This window comes from Clarias gariepinus, chromosome 23 (assembly GCF_024256425.1).
Source record: "Clarias gariepinus isolate MV-2021 ecotype Netherlands chromosome 23, CGAR_prim_01v2, whole genome shotgun sequence".
In the NCBI taxonomy this organism is placed as follows: Eukaryota; Metazoa; Chordata; class Actinopteri; order Siluriformes; family Clariidae; genus Clarias; species Clarias gariepinus.
Window position 1 is genome coordinate 11472541 of NC_071122.1, and position 25239 is coordinate 11497779.

Genomic DNA, 25239 nt, shown 5'->3' on the forward strand with positions numbered 1-25239 from the left:
ACACAGGATGTGCAAGTTCACACTACTACGCATTATGCTTCCATGGTGCCTGAGAGAATACTGCAAATATAACTTCAAAGCAATTTTTTTTGGCATTTCTTTTTTTTCCCTAAATGAAATATATTCATGTAATGCTCAACTTGCTGACAGTATTTTTTTCCCTTTCTCCAACTATGCCAATAAACTGTAGTTTAGTCTCCTCTCTGAATGCTATCCACCTGTTCACTACATATAAGGCCACATACTGTGCTACATATTAAAGAGTATCTTCGCTGTACAATGCAATATAATTCATGCCCAAATCCATTCACTGCTTCTCTACCTTTATGCTGTTTAATAACTATTTGTTTAACTATTATTTTTATTATGATTAATATTAATGTAAATTAGGCTAATTGGCATTCCCAAATTGCCCCAAGAGTAAGTATGCGTGTGTGTGTGTGTGTGTGTGTGTGTGAGCCCTGCAATGTATTTGCACTTTGTCCAGGGTGTACCTTGCATCATGCATAACACAGTATACACAGTAACACAGTCTGTAACACATAATACAGAACATAAATAATAATAATAATAATAATAATAATAATCCAGATAATTTTATCCAGTCCCAAGCCTGGATAAAATGGGAGGGTTGATTATAAATAATTAATAAATAATCCAGTTCATTGAACAGTATTTGCAGAGCCAGAATCATGGCCCTGACGTTGCTTTATATTTTGCCACTTTTGTTTAAAATTTATTCTACAAAAAATACTGAATTTAGTGTATATAGCATTTGAGTGACAGCACAAATTTTTATTTTAATGGTTAGTATGGACCTCCAGGGTCCGGGTTCGATTCCCGGCCAGGCTGGATTCCCGTCTCTGTGTATGGAGTTTGCATGTTCTCCCCGTGGTTGGTGGGTTTTCTCCGGGTACTCTGGTTTCCTCCCACAGTCCAAAAACATGTAGGTTAGGCTAATTGGCGTTTCCAAATTGTCAGTAGACAGTGAATGGGTGTGTGAGTGAATGTGCCCTGCAATGGATTGGCACCCATTCAGGGTGTACCCTGCCTTATGCCCTAAGCCTTCTGGGATAGGCTCCAGATCACCGCGACCCTGAATACAGGATAAAGCGGTAGAGGATGAATGAGAGTATTTAACATCAATCAGGAAGCGCTTATTGAATAACAATAAGTCACATTACACAAATGAATGCCATGCAAATTATATGAACTATATGAAATATTCCCTTTACAACAGGGATATGACCGGGATATATTAAGCACTTATTTATTATTCAAAATAGAAGGACATGCTCAGCATTAGCTGATTATCAAGTAATGTAATAGATATTTAGCAAGGCCACCTTACAAAAATGTACATGAATTCTATATACTGCATAATGGATTTCTGGCAAGAAAAGTTACAAACATAAAACTCTGACTTTCATCCTAACCTCACCATTTGTACGTTTTCATGTGCTTTGCCTCATGCAAATCCTTTCAAATTTGAAACCTTGACGTCAAGTTTAAACGAAAAATGGAACATTATGTTTCAGTACAAAAGTAACTTCTTCAATACGTAGACTTTCACAGAGTGGGAAAGCTGAAAAGAAAAAATAGCTGATATAGATACTACATGTGTTATCAGGTTTAATTGAACTGTAATATTCAACTTTCTTTTTTTTGCAGAAAAAAAGTGCATTTCAGTCAGGCCTGTCTTAAGTAATTGTGTCTTTACACATTTTGTACCTTTGGAAATTGTATGTACAGTACTTGTATGCTTGCAAAGTGTGGTGAAGTTTTATGTAAGCTCCATTATTTTTATGATATATTTTTGAAATAAACGATGTTACATAAATTCTTAAAAATGACATGCAGTGCATACTACAGGATAATAATAGCTAACCTTGTACAGTATACTCAAAATCTAGTATTCAAACTCAATATAAAACATAAACATTTCCAGTTTGCTGCACGATTGGATGTGGCAACTTTACACATAACAAGCATATTAGAGCATGCATGCAAAGCCGATATAATTTATAATTAACCACAATCAGTGTTTTTCCATATTGAGTGTTGCGAAAACAGCACATGATGGGAAACAGTTCCTTTTATTGGAGGTCATGAGACAATATTTTAGATTAATAGCAAAGGAAATAAAGTCAAATAGTATTTTCATTTTCAACATTTTTTTCTTTAAACCTTAATCATTATGATAGTACAATAAGGATACTGTCCTGTATGCTGGTGCACAAAAAAAAACAAAGCAATACATTCCTCAGGTATGGCAAGATCTGCTGAAATAGACCAAAATGTTTTTCCTAAAAACCTCTAAAGCTAAGTACAGTATTATCTTTAAAAAATACTGTACTGTAGATGAATATTGAGACTTCTCCTTCTCTGACAAAATGTAACCAGAAATACTTAACTTTATCATCTTATTTTTTATCTTTGCTTACACATGCCACAATCCTGCTGCCTGGTTTCATTTCTGTATATCACTTTTACTTTTTAATTCATGAGAAATTTAATCACAAGTCCTTGTTTGACTTGAACGCCTCTCTGAAATTATGCATGTTAGTACAAATTAGTGGCCATGGTGAAATTTGTATTAGGGTGAAACTTAATCTCACTTTCAGTTAGATCTCATGCTACTTGTACTCAGTCCCTTTTAAATTTTAGATTTTTGGCTCTTTAGTCAAGCTCGATTTGTTGAATCAAAACATTATAGACATATTTCTTGTTGATTTTATATTTCTTACACACAACAAAGTCACAATCTTTTTTAATGAATTAGTCTATCATTAGTGTATGTGTACAGTGGTGACCAAAAGGATTGATACAAAATTGAAATTTAGTGTTTAAATGACATTATCGATAGGTATGATAATTAATATAAAAATAATTTGTTATTTTACACAGTGAAATCGTTATACAACAATCAGTAATTAACATGAATTCCTGTATTCTTTAAAACCTGTTGGATGCCAACCTGTTGATCTACAGTACTCTGGTGTCACTCGCTTAATCCACGCATACTTAACTGTTTCCTAAATATCATAAAGTTTGAAATGTACTTAAAAATCTCAAAATTTTTGCCATTTCCCACTTATCACTTACAGTAGATAGAGTACTTTATAAATCTCATGGGAAATTGTTTAAAGTATTTTACAAATACAATATAAATGATTAGTATTCCAATCACAAAAAAAGATCTAGATCTGTCTGTGAGAGGATTTCCTGTGTACAGCCCTCTTTGAGGAATTGCACAGGTTTTCACTATATCTGTGGTCTGGGGTCTGACTTAGTCATTTCAAAAGTTGTTAATGGTGTTAATGATCTTATTCTGAAGTCATTCTTTTGTTGACTTGAATTTGCGCTTTTGGTTTTTGTGGCAAAATAGATCTTTGTTTGGAGATATATATAAATTATGGATAATTCCCTTGATCCTGGTTTAAGCCCCAGGCCCAGCTGAAGAGATGTCCCATTGCATGATGCTGCCATTACCATGATTCACACGTTGGTCAGACATATGGTGTGTAGTTGATAAGCTGGCTTATCAACAATCACATTCCCCATAATGAATGAGTTTGCACACTTATGCAACTAGGTTATTGTATGTTTTTTTTTTTATTAAAATTTTCAACCTTTTTCCTTTACCTTTTTTTTCTAAAAGTTTAACCTTTTACTTAATCTTTATTGTCTTGGTTGCTGTTTTACATTAAAAGTTAAAAAAATATATCTGACATGATACTTGTTTCCAGTAGATAATTGCTTTTTCTTCAGGTTTCTCCTCCATGAAACACAATTCTGTGATGCAGAAATAATGCAGTGACTCAACTCACTCACCCATAGAATCAAACATTGCCTATACAATTTTAGCCTACATTTAACCTATACAGGGTCATGGGGGTAAGGGGGCATAGAGCCTATTCTAAAAAAAAAAAAGGAATGATGCAGGGTGCACACTGGAAGAGGTGTCAATCCATCACAGGGCATACACACGCACGTACTCATTCACACAGTACGGGCAATTTGGGAACACTAATTAGCCTCATCAGCATGTTTTTGGACTATAGGAAAAAAACTGAAGCACCCAGAGGGAACCCACCAAGCATGGGGAGACCGTGCTAAATCTATGCATACAGACCCAAGGCGGAAATTAAACCCTAGAGGTGCAGTGCTAACCACTAAGCCACCATGTCTCGGCAGTGAATAAATTTTTTATAAAACTTCTACCCTATTACAACTTTTTCAGCTTACATTTATCTCTGCACAATCCATGGAGTCCCCACCTCGCAACTTTAGAGTCAGAGCTGTTTTTGATAGCAAAAGGGCAACCTCCACAATATTTAGAGATTTTTAATTTATGGCTAATCGGTATATGTATTGACCAATAAATTGGCTTAAATTAGTTATTAATCTTAATTTCTTTGCCTAAGAATCAAAAGTGGACACAAATGCATGCAAACCATATTTAATGCTTGTACACTGTGTTTTAATATTAGTCTAAAAGCAGCCCAAAAGCAAGCTGTGTTTCACATCCTGCCTGAGATACGGTTTAGGAGTAACTCTGCTCTGACAGCCGGATTCAGATCAGATCATCGATGGCATTTCCATAACGCTACATGAGTCAGATAACAGTCATATATACTATTATCAAAGCAAGATGAGCTGAACTTTCATCCTTGTAACAAAATTATCATGACCTGCCATGAAACATGATATATTACAAAGAAAAGCAAAGTTGTGTTCCAAAACACACTTGGAATTGAAGTTTATTGAAGTAAAACAAAAAATAACTTAATGCTGGTAATCATAATATGGATAATGTAAAATAGTCTGACACTGTTTCATAGAGAAACGCTTTCATTTCAATATCGTATAAACTATATGTTCAGTCAAGGAAAATATATCATGAATCTTCTCCAGAACATAATCTAAATATATTCAAAAGCTATTTTGGAAAGCATCTTAGTCCCTCAAGTGTTGTTTAGAACAGAGATTGAGAGTAATGTACATAATGAGATTGACATTTCTATATTGTGAAATCCACAACAATACATGCTTTGTATTGAACAATGTGATCGGCATATTTTTGGTCAGAAGTTTCACCACTTCCTAAATTATAGCGTAGCCTTACATAACATGTGACATTGACACTGGATTTTTATTTTTTTATTTCACAAATGACCTCAGCTGACTCCAACTTTTACAATGCGTAACTCTGGAAATATAAAACTCATTAGGATATCAACACATGGCTATTTTTCTACAACAACAAAAAAAATCTATAATATGTAATACCTTCAGTATTACAGTTACACTATATTGTCAATAAGGAATTTAAAACTCCGAGCAATTTGCAACACTTACAGGAAATGGTTTAATGAAAAACAAACAGAGAAACTAGCATATCACCAGTCATGTGAGGATACACAAGGTCTCTCTTTTCAGAGTAAAACTGTATAGACAGAATGGTTTGAGCGTTCCTCTATTGGCCTCTACATCGCAGTACTTTTCCACAGCAGCTAGAGAGGAAGTCAAAATAGGGAAGTCAAAAGCTCACCCTCTGAGGTGTTTTCCTATTCCTTTTCTGCAGCTTTAAAAGACGTAACGACGCCATGAGCGCTACTGTACATGGGTTAAACCTGCTTCTGATTTCGAACAGGGTTTGAAGTCAGGATAAGAATTACACAAATGTCTGTCTCTCTGTTTGCTAAAGTGAAACAAGAAGTTATCATTTTTAAGTCTCTAATCATGTCACACCATACAGTATGACAGCTAGCCATGTGACGGGAAGTTGAGAAAAACAGTTAAGACCATGGTTTCCTGAAAAAAAACTGAAACCTCTGAAAACTGAAAACTGTTATCAGGTTTGCAGAGTGCCAAAAGGCAAAACCAACTGACACTGCAGTGGAAAAGTAAACAAATAGGATCTCAGGAACTTGGTCAAAACAATGGAAACACAATGAGGTGTGTTTGCTGCATAATGTAACCATGGCAGTTTTTCTGGTACTGTAAGCATAAAGAATTGTAATTGCAGTATTACAGTTTTTTTTTTTAAATAAACAACATTCAGCTGCATGTAACTATCAAATGTTTGTATATTTAATTAACTGTAGCTTTGATTACAGCACACAATGTGGTGATCAGTTCATGTGTGAAAATGATTCCATCATGCTCCCACAACCACTCTTTCACAATTTGAGTCCTGGAACATACCTGTTCCATCAAATAAGAAAAACTCCATTGATGTGATAAACTGGTCGTTCAGTACATTCAAGTCATCAGCTGACTTCATGTTATTGCCGCATAACCTTGGTGAGCCTAGACCTGACCGACTGAGGGTTATACTGTAACACTGCCTCTAGAGGCCACTATGTACGATGACCCTGATACACTCAACAATCTGAACTCATTAGACAACATGACCTTTTCCCACGTTTTTTTCAAGTCTGATCTATTTCCCTAACTAATTCAAGCATATTTTTTTTTCTGATTAGTCTCACCAATTGAGGTTCTCTTATGGCACACAGCTGTTTAGTCCAAACCCTTTGAGATCCTATTTTAGACACTTAATTTTTATTTCATTCTAAGATAATACTCAAATCATTTTCTCACAAGGTTTTCTTTTTTATTCTCTCTTAATAACTCTCTCTCTCTCTCTCTCTCTCTTGAAGTCATATAATGTTAAAAGGTTAAATTCATGCCTCAGAGAACAAGGCTAACTAGAAGGACATGAGTTTAAATCCCACTACTACCAAGATAGTGCTGCTGGAACTAAAATCCTTTCACTTCTGTAATTTACTTTGCATATGCCACAACAAAAAATTCCTCTATTGTGACACAAAAAATTCATTTCATATACTTTCATACATGTTAAAAAAAAAAAACACCATAGTATGCTGCAGTTGGATCATTTAAACCTTTTAACTGATCAAAATTAAGAATTTAACTTCAGAGCTCTGATGCTGATGCTAGACTTCATAAGCAGTGTACACTGTCATGCATAAAAACAATGTCTTGTATATTTGTGACTCACCTGCTGCAGTGTACCAAAAAGCTGCATAAAATAAGCGAGGCTAAAAATATTCAACACGTTTGTCAGACCTGTTTCATAGTGATGGTGGCCTCAAATGTGCCTACAGGCTGGTGTGGTACTGGGTCAAATGATTTTGATAAGATCTTGGGTACAGAAGTGCAGTCATGATTTACACATCTGTAATTATCGGTTTCATACTACTTTCACAATGCTCCTGTCGTAAAGACGTATACATAAGCATCTCTTTTTCTGTTCATAGAACTTCATTTACATGTTTTCCAGTGTGCATATGACATACATATAAATTACCTTTGTTCTGTTTAAACCTCAAAGCCTGAAAGCAGCTAATTTCACTGACAAATAGTCTTTTCCTACACTCTCCATGCTTTTGGCTTCATTATAGAAACACCACACAAGCTTTTCCTCAGGTACAATAACAGCAAACTGAGAATTTTAAACAGGACCTGGAATATAAGAAAACTAGATATATTAGGAGTATTTTGTCAGGTTCTGAGAAGAGGTCATTTTTTTACATTCTGAGAAGAGAGAATGTAGAAATGTATTTGAGCTGTTGCAATAGAGTACTGCTAAATAATTTTGGTTTACATTGGTCAATGAACTTGGTCAATGTTTCTGAGAATCCTCCTCTATCCTGCAGAAGAATGTGTATTGACTGCTACTAAGCACTGACAATGGAGACTTTTAGACTATTTTTATCCTTTCAGAAAGCTTGTCCCTATCATCAATGACATGTTTATCTTTGTTAAAGAAAATTCCAGTTATGGTTACCCTGATATTATGAATAGCACTAAAAATACAAGTCAACAAGATTGAGCTGTCTGTTACTATAGAAATAATAATATATTGGAACAAACATCAGATTTAAGAATTTAGTAACATCATGGTGTATTGGGACTGCGAATAATTAATTTTTCTTTTTAGTGAACTGAAAAAATGCTCTCACCAGTGATGTGGGAAAGAAACACTCAGAGTCTAGTTTCAGAGTTCTCTGAGAATGCTATTTAATTTGGTTGCTCATTAGACTAGGTTTATTCTGACGATTAACCACACGTGTGCTTAGAATTGTATTTATTTGCTTGCTTGTTTTGTTTGTTTGTTTGTTTGTTTGTTTGTAAGCACTATTGGCTTGCATCTCCAGGGGTGGGGTTCCAATCCCACCTCTGGTCTGTGTATGCATGGAATTTGCAAGGTCTCCCTAAGTTTCTATGGTATTCCTCCAAGTACTCTAATTCCCTCCTACAATCTAAGAAATGCATTGCAAGTTGATTAGTGTTTCTCAGTTGCCCAAAGTGTGTACTGGAATTGGGAGTGTGAGTGTGTACTTTATGTGCTTGTGCTCTATGGGGTAGGTTCCAGGCAAACCACAACCCTAAACAGGATAAACAGTATAGAGATCTTGTTTAACTGAATGCTTGCACTTCACTATTAGTCATATGACTGATAGAGGAAAAATGGAAAAGTCAAACTTAAATTTAATTAGACTTGAGTGTACTTATTCAACAGTTGATTAATATCAATATGCATAATTGGAAAAAAATTTAAACGCATTGTCCCACTGCCATATTGAAATCCTTTTTGGATTTTGCCAAGACACACTGTGACTCAGTCTTTGGACTTGTGGTCGGTTCCAAGTATTAAGTTGCATTTTGTGTGATTTCAGTTTGACATTTTCAGATTCCTGATTTAATAAGCTCTGTTTTTATACCCTGTCGGTTCCTGATATATGGCCAGTGTGAATTTGTTTATAAGGAGGAGCTTGGGGGAAAAAAGGTCAAAAACTATTTCTAGAAAATTTAAATGAGGATTCTGTGACATAATAAAAAAAAAAGAACCCCCAGACTTGTTGAGACCAAGATTTCCCTGCTGCCCCTAAAATAACTTCGCCAGTAACGTATACTGTATATATATATAGTATATCATCAACAGCCGGCCAGAGGCTTTTATGCGATGAGAACTCCAACCAGAATTGGTTGAAAAATTAAGGTATGGTCACAGTCACATAATGTATAAGGTGAATGTTTATTCAGAGTGCAATCAGGGGTTTCGGCAGGACCGACTATGACAGCATGACTAAAAGAGAAAGCCAGACAAGAAAAGTGAAAGACAGACATGAAGATAATAATTGTATTTACTTCACCACACCTGTATACTGTAATTATTTATAATTCCAATATCCTGTGTCAACAAGGACATAACGTTTTTACTTTTAACGTTTCATCCTTGTTTTATCTCACGGAAGGTTATTTATATTATTTTTATTATTACAGTACCACTATTTTCCATGGCTTGTAAATTGGGGATCTGTGTCTATTCTGTAAAACAGCTTCTGGGGTAATAGTTGTTCAAAGTGGTACAGAATTGCAACTGAATTGAATTGATTCTCATTTGCAGCACTGACTGATTTAATCAGGCTCACAAGATTTGCCTGTTGGGGGTCCCTTCTCATTTACACACACATAGCAATGTAACGTGTGAAACATGGTGAGGATTTCTACAATGCAATCCTTCATTACATAATCTTGTTATTTCTGTCCAGCCTAAATAAACATAAAATAGTGACCTCTATAAATTATCATCCCAAGGGCTGCTTTCAGTCACGGAAGAAATTTCAAGAGTCTCAAGAGACCTGCGGATGAACCTCCTGTACACAAACACATGCTAAGTAGGAAGAGGGAAAGCAGCTACAGATGCTTAAGGTCTGAACAGGCTCAGTGGACATTTCCCAGTTCAGGGGTTATCTTAAGTAACTCTAGGCGTGTAAAGCTGGACATTGTGGAAAAACTAGAAAGATCCATCAAGCCTGAACCCAAAATGGTATATTTCTAATTACTGTGAGCTAATACTATAGCTACCATATAGTAGAGTGGCTAACCAGGGCAGCACTCCCAGTACTATTTGACTGTTAAATGACTTAATGGAAGCCAAGCAGTGACTTGTTTGCCTTTCCCTGGCCCTTTTTTTCTGCCACAGGCCTACCTAAGCTTATCTGTCTAATCCCTTATTACCATAGCTCAGCTCTCGGCATGTGAGCTTTAAGAATTGTACATACATGGGCTGCCAAGAGTCTGAATTAAGCTGAAATAAACAAGCAAACAGGCTGTCTTTTAAAACAAGACTGGATTCAGGAAGTGCAGTGCAGAGACCACCTGCTGTGCTGTATACAAATGATGTATACAGTAAAGAGCCATTTGTTTGTTATATTTGTAGAGCTAAAAGGGTAATTAACTAATTCACACTCATAAAAATTTACGAATCGTGTTGTATACTGCATAATATCACTTGACGTTAAGCAAACAGCACTCCTCTCTTTCAGTGAAGGATAAGATCTACAGTACATAGATTGAGCTGATGTCTGCCATGAGCTCTATGTTGTGCCTACAAATCTTTTTAAGGACTTGCAAGATAAACCCTTGACTTGTGACTCAGAGGATCACATTACTATAGTCCATGTGTCCGTTTGGTGCTTGAAGAGGAAACACTATCCTTGTAAAAGAACACTGATATGCTCGTTCCACTTCCTGTTGGCTTGGCAGAAGCTAGTTAAACAGTCCTAAAATAATCTCTGACCAGTTACTGCAGTTGTTACCTGAGTCTTTCGAACACATACTTTAGCAAATGTAAAGTAATCCCCAAGATTCTAACTTTCCAAAACACTTAAATAATTCAGATCATCAAAGTAATTTTAATATTATACAGAGATAACCAAAGTAAATACAAAATGCAGTTTTAAAACTATCCATATCTTCCTGGAGTAGTTGATGTGTGTGTCTAGGTGGAAGGTGTTTCAGAAAGTTTTGACTGGTAGTATATGCACCCAATATTTTTGCTAGACTTACTTTAAGTAGTCAGTGGCCTACTTTATGGCTTAGTGGTTAGCACTGTTGCCTTGCACCTCCAGGGTCCAGGTTTGATTTCCACCTCGGATTTCTGTGCATGAAGCTTGTCTGTTCTCTGCGTGCTTGGTGGGTTTTCCTCTGGGTACCCCGGTTCCCTCCCTTGCCCAAAGACATGCAGATTAGGCTACTTAGCGTTCCCAAATTGCATGTGTGAATGTTGACCAGAGGTCCTACTGTGGTCATAAAAATAGAGATAAATTCAATTGTCACTATAAGCCTCCATTGTCCCTAGATGGATTACAGAGGTTCTTGAATGGATAGATGAATGGCCTACTTTATATGGCCACTGATAGGTGGAGTAAATAATTAAGTAACCTCATTACAGTGGAACCTGGAAATGGTCGGGATACTTTAGGCAGCATTGTGTTTTAAGGTTGATGTGCTGAAAGTAGAAAAAAAAGTGCGAAGTAAGGATTTGAGTGACTTTGACATGGGTTTGTGTACTGTGGCTGCAACATATGCCCAAATCATCACGCCTTGACCGTCGTGTTTAACAGTAGGTAGTGGACGTTTTTGCTGAAATGCTGTTTGGTTTTTGCCAAACATGATGCTGAGCATTAAGGCCAAACAACTCCACACTGGTTTCATTTGTCCCGAGGACATTGTTCCAGAAGTCTTGTGGTTTGTTCAGATGCTGTTTTGCGAACCTCAGTCGTGCTTCTATGTTTTTTTTAGACAGAAGAGCCTTACTCCTGGCAATAATATAACATATTTTTTGTCATTGTAGAACTATGAACTCCACATTGTTTGGAAATGGTTTTATAATCCTTTCCAGATTTACACACAGTAACAATTGTCTTCTCGATCCCTTTTGCTTATATATTTCCCTCTTGGCATTGTATTAACACACACACACACACCTGAATGCTCCAGACCTGCAAACTGCCAAAACTTCTGCTTTTAAAAAAGTCTGCACACCTGCTGATGATCAATTAATCAAGGGCTGATGAGTAGCAGCACCTGGCTGCCACTTACCCTCTTAAATTCTTTGGAAGCAGTAACAGAGTAGTTAGTATTTTTTTCTTTTTGGCTTCATTTTTTTAAGCAAACAATGGCACGGTGAAAAAAAGATAGACATTGTTGTTTGTCTGAGGCTGTATTCATGAAATACTGAGACCCACTACGATCAGATGATTTTTATTATGTTTTTACACAAAGAACATTTTGAACATGATCATAGATAGAAAGCATATTCTTATATTCTTAAGGAAAGTTTTGTAGTTGTTGAGTCTGTGCTCTGTTACCTCACACCTCCAGGGTTGGGGGCTCTAATTGTATATTTGCCTCTTGCTTACCCCTCTGACTTTCCATAAATTGTCCATAAATAGTACATAATTAATTGTGGGTGTGCTTGTGGGATTCTGTATGTTGGTACGTAGGTTGGATAAGTAATAATAATAATAATAATTATTATTATTATTATTATTATTATGTAATTGTTGCTTTAATAATTTTATGGGAAGTTTTGTAGCTGTTTCTTCCAGCACCTCTAGGGTTGGGGTTTCGATCTTATCTCTGGTCCAAGATAATAGAGATTCCCATGCTTGGTTGGTTTTCTCTGGGAGATCTGGTTTACTCCCACAGTCCCAACTTATGCTAGAAGTTGCCTTGAATAAAGATGGATGTATGGATGGATGGATAGATGGTTTGTTGTAGTGGCACTAAAATGACACTGGACTATAGTACCCACATGCAACTGCACACCACATGACCACAAGCCACACAACATTGCTGTCTGTGGTGCACATGAATTTAAAATTACATAATGTTTAACCTTTCGTATCTGCCTTTAGTCATTGTCACCATTTTCTCATGCCATGTTGTTCTTTGGCCTCATTAGTTCTTGTTTCCATTTTATTTGTCATCTTTTCCAGTATGAATAAAGCTGGACCTGCACTTGCATCTGCATTTTTAATAATTTCAGTGCGTTCACAGACCAGCCCTCAGGTTGTGTTTGAATGTTCTCTAAGAGGCAAGATTCCTTAAGAGGTCTTTAGGTCATCTTTAGGACAAATCTGGAAATTAATCCTAAAGACATTAGAAATGTTAAAGAAATTTTGGCTTTAATGGGTCATTAAGACATCCCCAATAGGTCTCTAGTTCCAAAAACATCCTGCAGGTTCTACGTACATCTCTTACTGGGTTATGTCTACACCCTTTTGTTCTGAATTTACAAATGAGTCTATTATCTGTTATTTTAGTAAATCAGGGCTTCATGGTTTATCCACCTTATTTTTCAACATAAAGGAGTAAAGAAAAAATAATCAGAAGTTTGTGAGTTTTAATCCAATATTGCCGCAGAGCTACTGCAAGTAAGCAAGGTCATTAGACTACAACTCTATTAGCAATTATAAAACTGTTAGTTCGCCCTGAGTAAGCTAATTGGACAGAAGGCATTCTGCAGTTCTGGAAGGAGGGGAGAGCAGCTGCCTGCCAAAAACTTACATGCAAAACCAGAAGCACTTTAAGCAAGACATAACATCTGATAACATTGTAAGTTTAAACAAAACTTCTCTTTAATTGCATTCCAAATTGCCTTTAAACCAAATAAATCCCTTCCAGTCATGCTAATATTCAAAACAACAGCACACTCTCTATTGTAAAATTGCTTTATTGTGGGTCACTTTAAATAAAGGTATTTGAAAAAGTTATTTTTCCACCTTTAGGTTTAAGTCGAGTAGCCTGTAATTTGTTTAACTTAATTTTTTTTTTTTTTTTTTTGTGGTTATTGGTTTGGTTAATCATGCTATATATTGCTGCTAAAGGTATTATATTTGTATATGCAATATTTAAATAGATGCAATATTTAAATATTGTATCTAATATACAAATTTGAAGTTTGAATGGCAAGTATGGCAATCATGTTGTCTATGATTAATAAGTTATACATATCATGTGGTAACCAAACATGAGAAAAAACAGAGTACCGAGGGAACATGCAAACTTCACACATAAAGACCAGAGGCAAAGTTCAAACCTGCAACCCAGAAGGTGCAAGACAACAGAGCTGACCCTTAGCATAGTAAAATACCATATTAATATTCTAAATAACTCTAGTGCATTTTTCAGCAAGTTTATTTAATTTGTTTTAAATATGCCGTACATCATGTTGTAGAAAAACTCCATCAAAGTTTAGTACCAGTCAAACATTTGGACACATCTTCTCAATCATGTCCTTTTTTTTTCGGTTAGTGATTTATTTTTGACATTCTAGAGCAATATTGGAGAAAACTATAAAATAACACATATGAAATTATGTACTGTAATTAATAAAGGTCAGAACTGCCTGTACTTTCTCTTAGGTGACGCAGGTTTTTCAATGCTGTTTTATGACTCAGTGGTAATCAGTGCCATGTTCTATCCTATAGCATGCTGAGGCGGCAGAGTAAAGACAGACAATGCCAACAGAGGTAACAAGCTTATTCGGAAAGCTGACTGTCATTGGTGTGGAGCTGAAGTCTCTGATGGAGGAGTCTGGGAGAACATTGCTAAAGAAACTCATTTAGAGTAAAATATGGGAAATGAAGGGGAAAAAAGGACAGGGGTCATCAAGGGCACTCTGAGCAGTCATTCAACAATCATTTAGCAATATCCCAAAGTTATGGATTAGCCTTCCAAGTAATGTTCAGGACTCAAACACAGTTTGTTTAGGTCTAGGCTAAAAACCTATTTATTTAGCCAAGCATTTTTGTAAATAGATTTGCCTTACAGTAGGTAAAGGTGCAGATATTATGGTAAACTGGTATGTTTAGATGCTGTCTTTCCCACTCTCATCAATTACTCAAGTTTGTTGACGGTGAAGTGACTGGTTGCTTTACTTCCCAGGGAGCCCTCAAGTCTGTGTTTGCTTCTGGCTCTCCCTTTCAGTTATGCTGTCATAGTTAGTCCTCCCGGAGTCCCTGCTTGCTCTCTGCACTAAATATATATTCACCTTATACATTATTTGTCTGTGACCAAACATAACTGTTATCTCTCTCTCTCTCTCCTTGTCTCCCTCTGTTGAGCTACACATGGCACTCCTGAGTTGTTAGTGATCAAGACCTTCTCTGCCCTCTTGACTTGTCCCACTCATCTCTGTGACTCTGACTCACTCTGTTTGGGATGCGTGTGGTGACTGGGGACAATTCCACTTTACCATGAAGACGGTCCTGGGCCCGGCTGATGCTGACACCTGAGCTCTAAGGACTTGTGACTGTAGTCGCTCAATAGTTCAGGAGTGGAATTTTCTACAGTTTTGTACCTGAGCTGCCAATAACAAACTCCATATTAATTTAAACACATTTTCTGTTATATTGAACATTAGTCTCCAGCCTCTGAGTGGCGCAGTGGTAAAATGCTTGCTCTATCAGAGATATCCGGAAATTGTGAGTTTGATTCCCGGGTGATGCTGTAACCTCTCGCAGCTGGAGGTCTAGATGATTGGTTGAGCTCTCTTACTTCCTATTGGCATCCCAGGGAGTTTTATTTTGTTAATGTGTCATTTTCTCACATTTCATACTCATTTCCATACTTTTCTTTTAATTCTGTAAAGCTGTTTTGCAACAATTTGCATGTTATAAAAAATAAAATTTAATGGAATCAAATAGCATATGCAATATTACTCGCCACTGTTGTCCTGTCTAAATGCTTAACTAAGTAATCCATCTCTCAGTTATGCTTTAGAATGCTGCAGGCTTGTTTAAGATGACAGATATGTGCAATGTGAGCAGCTTTTTTCATTTTAAATCATGCCCTGGCTTCTAGTCTGTCCTAGATTTTAAAAAAGGAAAAAAAGTTGATTTTTAGTGTAGCGGATTTTTGAGAATTTTGGGCAACTCTGCCAGAGGATCTTTTCGCCCTGGTTCAGTCAATATCATGCTCATACACTCAAGCAGCTGTCTAACAGGTCTCACTAGCCTTCCCGCCCTGGTTCTTACTGTTCCTTCATTTGGTTTCAAGGCAGTCTCTGGTATAGTCTCTATTCTTAGGGACTTTCTCTGTGAACGTACACAACTTAAGCCTTGATGCTTGATCCCTGACTGGTCTGCTCATCAAACTAGCATCATCTGACATGACAACTGACTTATCTCGAACACTCTTTTGCTCACAGGTTCTTGGATTCTTTCACCATTACTAACGCACAATTGATCTGATTCCAATTTATGTGCGCTACTAACGTCATCAGACTGCTCGCTGTCATTCCTCTAGCTTCATATTCATCACTAGAACTCTCAGTGTGATCGAGAAAATAAAGGGCGCAAACCCTGTTGTTTTATGGGTTGTACAATTATATGAAAACGTGAGTGTCTGAATCATTTGTGGCCATCCCTCTTTTGCTCGAGGAGGCAAAGAGCGGATCATGTTACCAAGAGTGCGATTAAATCTTTTAGTCCGCCCATTGCCCATAGGGTAGTATGGCGTGGTGTGGGACTTGTCAACACTAGACACCAACAACAACTTCGCAATCAGTTTACTCTCGAAATTTGCACCTTTGTCAGAGTGTATTCTTTGTGGAAATCCATATACACAGAAAAAGTTGTTCCACAATATTTGAGCCACCACTCTGGCTGTTTGGTTGGGACAGGGAAAGGCATGGGCTAGTTTTGTGAAATTATCTGTTATGACTAGGACATCAACACTCCTAGTCTCCATCTCCATGCATTCTCTCTGCAGACCAGAAATCTATACATAGAAGTTCAAGTGGTGCACTTGTTCTAATAGACTTCATTGGAGCTCTGGCCTCAGGTTCCTGAGTCTTTCCAACCACATATCTTTTACAGTGTGACACATACTTTTTGACATCTGTGTTCTCAATATACATGCTTTCCTTGGGTAACATCATTAGAAGACATGGGATTAGTTTCTATTGTTATGCTGATGATACCCAATTATATATCCCAACAAAGCCAGACGAAATACCTTAGTTGTCTAGATTAACCGAGTGTGTCCAGGACATAAAAAATTGGATGACTAATAACTTTCTTTTACTAAATTTAGATAAGACAGAGATATTACTTATCGGCCCAAAAACCTGCACACAGCAGCTTTCACAATTTAGCCTGCGTTTAGAAGGATGTACTGTTACTACTAGCTCAACAGTAAAAGACCTGAGCGTGATATTAGACGGTAACTTGTTCTTTGAAAATCACATTTCAAATATCACAAAAACAGCCTTTTTCCATCCTAGAAATATTGCCAAACTTAGGAGCATCTTATCCGTATCTGATGCAGAAAAGCTAGTTGATGCATTCATGACCTCCAGGCTGGAATATTGTAATGCATTACTAGGTGGTTGTCCTGCATCCTCAATAAACAAGCTTCAGTTAGTCCAAAATGCAGCCGCCAGGGTTCTCACTAGATCCAGAAAATATGATCACATAAACCCAATATTATCATCCCTGCACTGGCTACCTGTTCAGTTTAGAATTAATTACAAAATAGTACTACTTACATACAAGGCTTTTAATGGTTTAGCTCCCACATACCTAACCAGTCTTCTGATACGCTATAATCCACCACGCTCCTTAAGATCACAAAACTTCGGACTTCTGGTAATTCCCAGAATTTCAAAATCTACAAAAGGGGGTAGGGCTTTTTCATATTTAGCTTCAAAGCTTTAAAATAGCCTTCCAGACAGTGTTCGGGGCTCAGACACAGTTTCCCAGTTTAAAAGTAGACTCAAGACGCATCTCTTTAATCTGGCATACGCGTAACTCATCCCATAACTTCATACTTCAGTACATCTATTCTGAATGGCAACTACGCTAATTCTCTCAATCTGTTCTGTATTTTTCTACCCATCCCGAAGCATCTGGAGATTGTGCCAGCTTTAGTAGACAAAGGCCAACCCTGCGAGGTTTCTGAGGGATCCAGAGAAGGACCAGCTCCAGCTGGATTCTGCTTTATGATGGCTGGAGCTACACATCCTGCTCCTGTGCTCCCAGTGATCCAGACCCCATCTGCCCTCTGCACCTACTGCACCACTTTATGTTAATTTAAAGAACTTCTGTTATATTGAAACTTTACCTGCACAACACACATAATGTTATATCATTTCTATCTGTTATCACCCAGATGAGGATGGGTTCCCTGTTGAGTCTGGTTCCTCTCAAGGTTTCTTCCTATTGCCATCTCAGGGAGTTTTTCCTTGCCACTGTCGCCGTTACCCTTGGCTTGCTGATCAGAGACATTTCATTCATCATTCATTCATCTCATTATTATCTAGACACATTTTTCTCACACATACACACTTCCAAATTTTTTTTTCATGTTTGTGAAGCTGCTTTGAGACAATGACCATTGTTAAAAGCGCTATATAAATAAAATTGAATTGAATTGAATTGAATACCAGACCAGGAAAACTTCTGGCGGACAAGGTGAAGGGTTCTGCTTTGGACTTGATAACCTGCATCGTCATGGGTTCCTCTGAGAGCGACAGTTCTCAATGAGAGTAGAAGTACAAACTGGTACCTGACTTTGCCAACTCAATCTTTAGACCTGCGATAGAGCACTCCATCCTTTATTTCAAGTTTCTCCCAGTGCTTCAGAAGTCACATTACTAGTGCAGTTTCATCTTTTTCTACGTGATGGTCTCCTTTTCCTGTTAACAAAGAACATGATACGATGTGATTTGCTTTCTGCTTCATGCGTATTTCCTCCATAGAGAAAACCGGAAGAGTGCTGACACCTCCATGGACGAAATGACTGTTCTGGGCCTGATGGATCGTATGAACTTCCCAATTTAGACAGGACTCAAAGACAGCTTTTACTCCTTTACTACTAACCATCTCTCGCTCTACAATTCAGGAATCCATACTGCTTTCACTCATTTGATGCACATTTACTGACAACCAGAAATTTTCTTGGATGATCTCAGAGGTCACATGTTCAACAGTTACAAAACAAACTCACAACACTACACTAGTCTGAGGACACTGGCAGAATGCCACTTGCATTCTGACACAGCTTCTATGATCTGAAATCTTTCAACAGCCCAACACAATTGATAATGGTTTTAAGTGCTTAGAATAATGATGCTGGTTTGTTTTGAAAATAAAAGTCATGCCTAAAATGATCATAGGGAATTAATCTTCCAAACATCTATATTACAGTATAACATGTTATTACAGTACATGGCCATAATAATGAAGGTTTTTAACCTTTATATGAAATGCAATCATGTCTAAACAGGTCAAGTACAGTGTTATATAGGGAGCAACTAATGCTTTCTATAGAAATGGGTGGCGTACAGTAGGTAAATATATGCTAATGTTGCCAAATATAAGCGTCATCTCTAAGGACAAATTTTGCTTAGATATTTAGCTCTCCATTTGCCTTTGTACAAATCAATTATTTACCCTTCCATGGGCTAAACCAAACAAAAATTATTGCAAAAAATAAAAGCACAATTTGAGGCGACATCACAGCCATTTGACACAAAATTGAATAAGAAATCATGCTTTCAGAGACCAAAAGTGCAATCTGTAGACAAATGGAATTATTAGAATTGTCCCTCAATAAATCTAGGAACCTGTGTAGTCCAACTAGGAACTGGGGAGGCCAATGGTGACCATGGTATTTATTCCTATTTTCCGACCATGGTCAACACTTACACGTGCATTCACACGATTTAAGGTAAAAAAAATAATAAACTATCCGTTCATTTATCGATTATCTATGCAGCTTATCTTGTGTAGGGTTACAGGGCACCTGGAGCCTCTCCTAGAAGACTATCCTGTCTGGGAAGCCAACCTATTGCTGGGTGAAAGCACACAGACTTACACACTAAATCATACACTATAATCAATTTTAAACCATTCATTAGCCTACATTGCATGTCTTTGGACTCACTCACTCACTCCCTCATCGTCTTTACCGTTTTATTATGTATACAGGGTCGCGGGGGGGCCTGGAGCCTATCCTAGGAGACTAATAGGACACTCCTGTCTGGGGTGCCAACCACACAGACACTAAATCATACACTATAATCAATTTAAACATCGCATGTCTTTGGACTGTGGGAGAAAAATGGACTACCCAAATTAAACTCATTAAGCACGGGGAGAACGTGCAAACTCCACACACACAGAAGGCGGTGTGATTTAAACCCCAACCATGATTTTTTTCAATAAATGCTCCACACATGGTAACCTAAGATCATTTTTTAAACTTGTCGTAGCTGTGAGGAATCAATGCAAAACATTTACTTTATTATATGAGGCACCAAGTTTACCAAGCTGAATACTCTTCTTTTTTCTTTCTAACTGGGATCACTTGCAAATTTATTTGTTTTTGTTTAGTAATTTATTTTTTTACATTCTATAACAATACTGGGGATTTCAAAACTGTAATAACGCATATGGAATTATGTTATGTAACAATGTTACAGTCAGTAGTTATTTTAAGACATAAAGGTCAGTTGTTCTGGAATAATTCTTGCAAGAACAGTATTGTCAAGTGCATTTGCAAAATCCATCAAGCACCGTGATGAAACTGGTTCTCATGTAAACCATCCCAGGAATGCAAGACCCAAACTTAGCTCTGCTGCAGAGGAGAAATTCATTAGAAGTTGATTCATAAGTTTATTAGCCGTTATGAAAGCTTTACAGATTATAAGTAGCAGACCTATCTCAAAAATAGCTGTTTAAAGTAGATTATTGCATATTTTGGACGCCTTCGGCATTGAAAAGAAATAAGAATCAGGAATGACCACGGAGTTAGAAAGTGATCCCAAACTTCTAAGCGGTATTGTACTGTATATACACCGAGCTTATACTCCCATTAAAAGCATGGACAACATGAGACACGTCTGATGGACGCTCAATCAGACTGAGATCCGGGAAATCATAATGTTTTAGTCATATAAAGAAATTTTAAGGTAGGTGATACTTATAAAACAAGCATCCGCATGAATCCTGGGATGCCAGAACGAGACGTTTCCAGTAGAACATTGCCCTGAGCATCACATGCTCTGGCTACCAGCTATCCCCACATGATGTAAAAAAAAAATAAATAAATGAATAAAAAATTTGTGGACATGAATCAGCATGGGTACTCTGTTCAGTCTGTAGCCACACAGCACCATACACAGCAAGCTGCAATGCATTGGGTGTCCTGACACTTTTTCAAAGACAGCATTAATTGCTTTTAGCATTTTATTCTCTAGTAGCTCTTCTGTGTGATCAGCTCAGACACACACTAGTCCTTTGCTCCCCACTGCATCAGTGAACATTGGGTGTCCATAACCCTTTCCCTAACATGTCTTCCCTTGGACCTGGCCTCAAATTAGATGGGTATTTTTAAATGTTTACAGTTGTGATTCTATATACTAATTTTAATTTATATTCCAGCAATATTATACTGTACCATGCTCTTGATAGCAAATGCATTTTTGCAGCGTCCAAACCAAAATATTTTGTGCATAATGCAGTTGTATACAGGGTGAGCATTTAGTATTTCCCTGATTTCAAACCTATATTCAATTAAACATTACTAAAGCATTCTGGTAACTGGTCTTCCTACAACATTCATGGTTTTATCTAGAATAGCTGTTAAAGATATGATTGCTCATAATCAGGAATGGATTTTATTGTTATTCATATTATTCTTATTATTTTTTTTCACCACCATATTCGTCATTTCTGTGGCAGTTTTAAGGGGTCGGGTTGCTACCTTATTCATACACTACAGACAATTTGGAAACACCAATTAGCCTAACCCCGGAGGAAACCCACCAAGCATTGGGAGGACATGCAAACTCCACGCTCACAGACTCAAGGGTGGGGATCAATCACTGACCCTCATGGTACAAAGCGACAGTGCTAATCAATAAGCCACCTTTATTATCGATCTCATCCTGGATACTTTATTTCTTTGTTAATTAAATATTAAACTATCATTAGGTCATGTAAAGCTCATCTTCTAAAAAAAAATCTTAAAAACAACCCTGCATGATTTGGCATTGAAATTATGCCATGGCCTTTGGATAAAGCACACCACTGCAACACACCTAAATGTAAAACAAGCGGGACACCATGGGAAGTTTTCGAAAAGCACACTGCAACATGGCTACATGAAGACTGCTTTGCATTTTTATACAAATCTCCCTTTGCAACTACAGTGTTGATCGTCTTCAGTGATCAACACTGCTCTTTACAACATACAGTGGCTGTCAAAAGTATTGAGACAAAAGTGAAAAATTTTGATTTTTTTAATAATGACAATCAAGATAATAAAAAAAAGCACTGTGACCTCTCACCTCCATAGTCAAAGGCTCAATTCCAGCCTGTGAAGTTTGCATTTTCTCCCCGTGCTTGGTGGGTTTCCTCTGGGTGCTCTGGATTCATTTCATAATCTAAAGACATGCAGTGTAGGATAACTGGCATTTCCAAACTCCCTGTGGTGAGCAACTGTGTGTGTGTGAGAAAGTAAGTGTTTACCCTAAAATAGATTAGAACTCGTATAACCCACCGAGGGATCAGGTCCAGGCCCTTCGTGACCCTGGTCAAGATCGAGAATAAGTAAGAGAGATATTTTATTATTATTATTTTAGTTAATCAGCACAACACTTTATTTAGATGATGAGACTCTATAATCGATGATACACTGGAGAAGTATAATACATGGCATATGTTGTCTCAATACTTTAGGCCACCACTGTATATACAGTATAACAAGAAAACAGGAAAGAAAATCTCCTGTTCTTACCTGGGACAGTACTAGTTGAGATACAAAGCAAATTATCGTGATTCATGGATCATCTTGATTTCACACCCAGATTACCCAATTCATTTCTTTTTTTCATGTTAGTCCTTAAAGTATTACAGCAATTCACAGCTATAGCTTAAATAAAACAATGCTAACGACAATTATCTTATAGCAGGAGACTGAAGCAAACGGTTTGGCTTCACTAGAACCTAGTAGGAAAATAAGCCCACCCAAGAAACAGAAGTTTCCAGCCAAATGTGGTCAAGTTGACGCATAGAAAGATTAGCTGTTGCAAAGTTTATTGGTGGTCAAAATGCTTTACCTGTAAGCAACCATTTATCACCTCATTTGGAATTTGAGCCAAAATGACCCACATAAAGCCAACCATATCTAATGCTCATAGCATGTTCATTTTGGCCAGAAAATGAGCTGCTGTGCTCTATATCATTTCTGATATACAGTTTCCTCACAGTTCTGCATGGTTATGTTCTGGCTGCCGCATTTATGTCAGACCTATCGATGGCCTGTTAAGTGCCAAAAAAAACACATTAAGAAATAAAAAGTGCAGCAGTAAATTAAATAAGAAAAAGTGCTCTCTAGGTGTCTATCCCAGTATTATATTTTATTATAAGCCCTATTACAATACTGTCATTACTGCAGGGGTTTGTAACCTATAAAAGCATGTGCTCACTTCCTCTTCTATGATCTTGGTTAGATCTTTTAAATTTAGCCTAAAGAAAATGAGCAAAGCATAAATGTAAATAAATAGTGTGCATTTAATTGGTAAAGAATTAAGTGCCACAGAGATTGAACAACGGGTTGTTTGTATATATCTATAAATGTAGGAGTTATTAAAAACAAAAAAACTGGAACTACAGTATAATGTTGTGGCATACAGTATGTGAACCTAAAGACAGTGTTTATAAGTACTAAAGCCGTAGACTTGACAGCAAATTTATAGCGATTATCTTATGAGATTGTGAAGCTGACTTGGAACTGATGCAACCCACAGAGATTAGATTTTTGACAGGTCATTTATCATTTCTTGATTGCCAGAAGGATTTAGACATTCTGTTAATATACACACTGAATAGTAATGGAGATGGATGGGTTGTGAGGGGTAAACCTTCCTGTGGTCACCCCAAGCCAGCACGCCCTTTCCGTCCCATTACGATACTATTATGGTCCCAAAATTGTATAGGGTGGTCTTTAAGGGGCTTCCTTCATCATCATCATCATCATCATCATCATCATCATCATCACACTGCACTAGTTATCTCTGCCCTTGTATCATGATGTTGCTTGTCTGAAACAACTTTAATTACCTGTATTGTAAATTGCTTTAGTACGTGCTCACCCTGATTTAAAGATCTCTAAATTTTGTACTGTTACAAACTAGAGCAAACCCACTATTGTTAAATACTTACCACATGCAAGGGGCATTTAAGTCAAACAAGAACTTTTGATTGTGCAGAATAAAAGTTCACAGGTATGAGTTAAAAACTCCCTTTATTTCTGTATATAATCCCCTGCTACACTAATGCACTCATCCCAGCTTACCATTATTGCTTGGATACCATCAAGGTAGAAAGTTTCCCAGGTTTCCCATTTTGACTTGTTTATAGTGTGCGTAAGGCATTGCACCTACAGTAGTTTATGGATCTAAAAAGTCTTAAAATGTTGCTATACCAATGCCATATAATGTGATAAATCATCAGGTACCATAAAGGTTGGTAGTTAAATATGTGTTACATGTTCAAAGGGGGTGACACTGTTAGCACCACTGGTTAGCACTGTTGTCCGGGTTAGATTGCCTTCGGTCTGTGTGCATGGAGTTTGCACATTCTCACTGTGCATGGCGGGTTTCCTCTGGGAGCTTTGATTTACTCCAACAGTTTAAAAACTAGCAGATTAGGCTAATAGCTGTTTCCAAAAGTGTCCAAAAGTGTGTAAATGAGCATATTTGTATCCTGCGATTAATTGGCACTCTGTCCAGGGTTTACCTTGTCTCATTCCCTAAGTCTCCTGGGATAAGCTCTGGGATAAGTGAAATGATGTTTAAAGTGATTTATAGCCAGAGCTCTAACGTAAGTTACTGTAGTGGTGTCACAAAGTTGTAAAGGTCATCCAACTAAAACAAAACATCTGAACAACACTATTTTTTATAAGTTAGATTGACAAGAATGTAAAATGAATGACATAGAATAAGTGGGAGAACATAGAATGAATGACCTCAAAACAACCGTGAAAATAGCAAGCACTTAATGCAGCAGCAACGCCCAGTGTTCTCGCCACTAAGACCTGAGTTTAAGCCTTGCTCAGGCCATTGGCTTAGATGCAGAAAGAAGGAGAGAAAAAAACTACTTACCAACAGGATAAGCATCTCAGAAATGCATTACAGGTGGGAGAAAATAAAAAGACTGTTATTAAATATAGTTTTGAAGCTATATTTGCATTGCAGTCATTTGTTCAATGTTATCCTACCGTCATATAATCAATGTTGGTCCAACATGTTTTTCAAAGTAATTTCAATTTTCAAAAACCTAACACCAACAGTCCCAACATGGATAACACTGACAAATCAGCAGTACGTCTGCAGGCCTGCAC

The 25239-nt window shown here is 37.1% G+C and overlaps 2 protein-coding genes across 2 annotated transcripts in view; both read right to left on the reverse strand.

Moving 5' to 3' along the window:
* Positions 1-5694, reverse strand: part of slc6a6b (solute carrier family 6 member 6b) — a 29295-nt gene extending 23601 nt beyond the window's left edge. Inside the window, exon 1 of the mRNA XM_053483990.1 lies at positions 5555-5694. The gene's annotated coding sequence lies outside the window, so the exon portion shown is untranslated. The remainder of the gene's footprint in view (positions 1-5554) is intronic.
* LOC128510924 (uncharacterized) overlaps positions 1-25239 on the reverse strand; it is a 236230-nt gene that overhangs the window by 201754 nt on the left and 9237 nt on the right. The window lies entirely within an intron of this gene.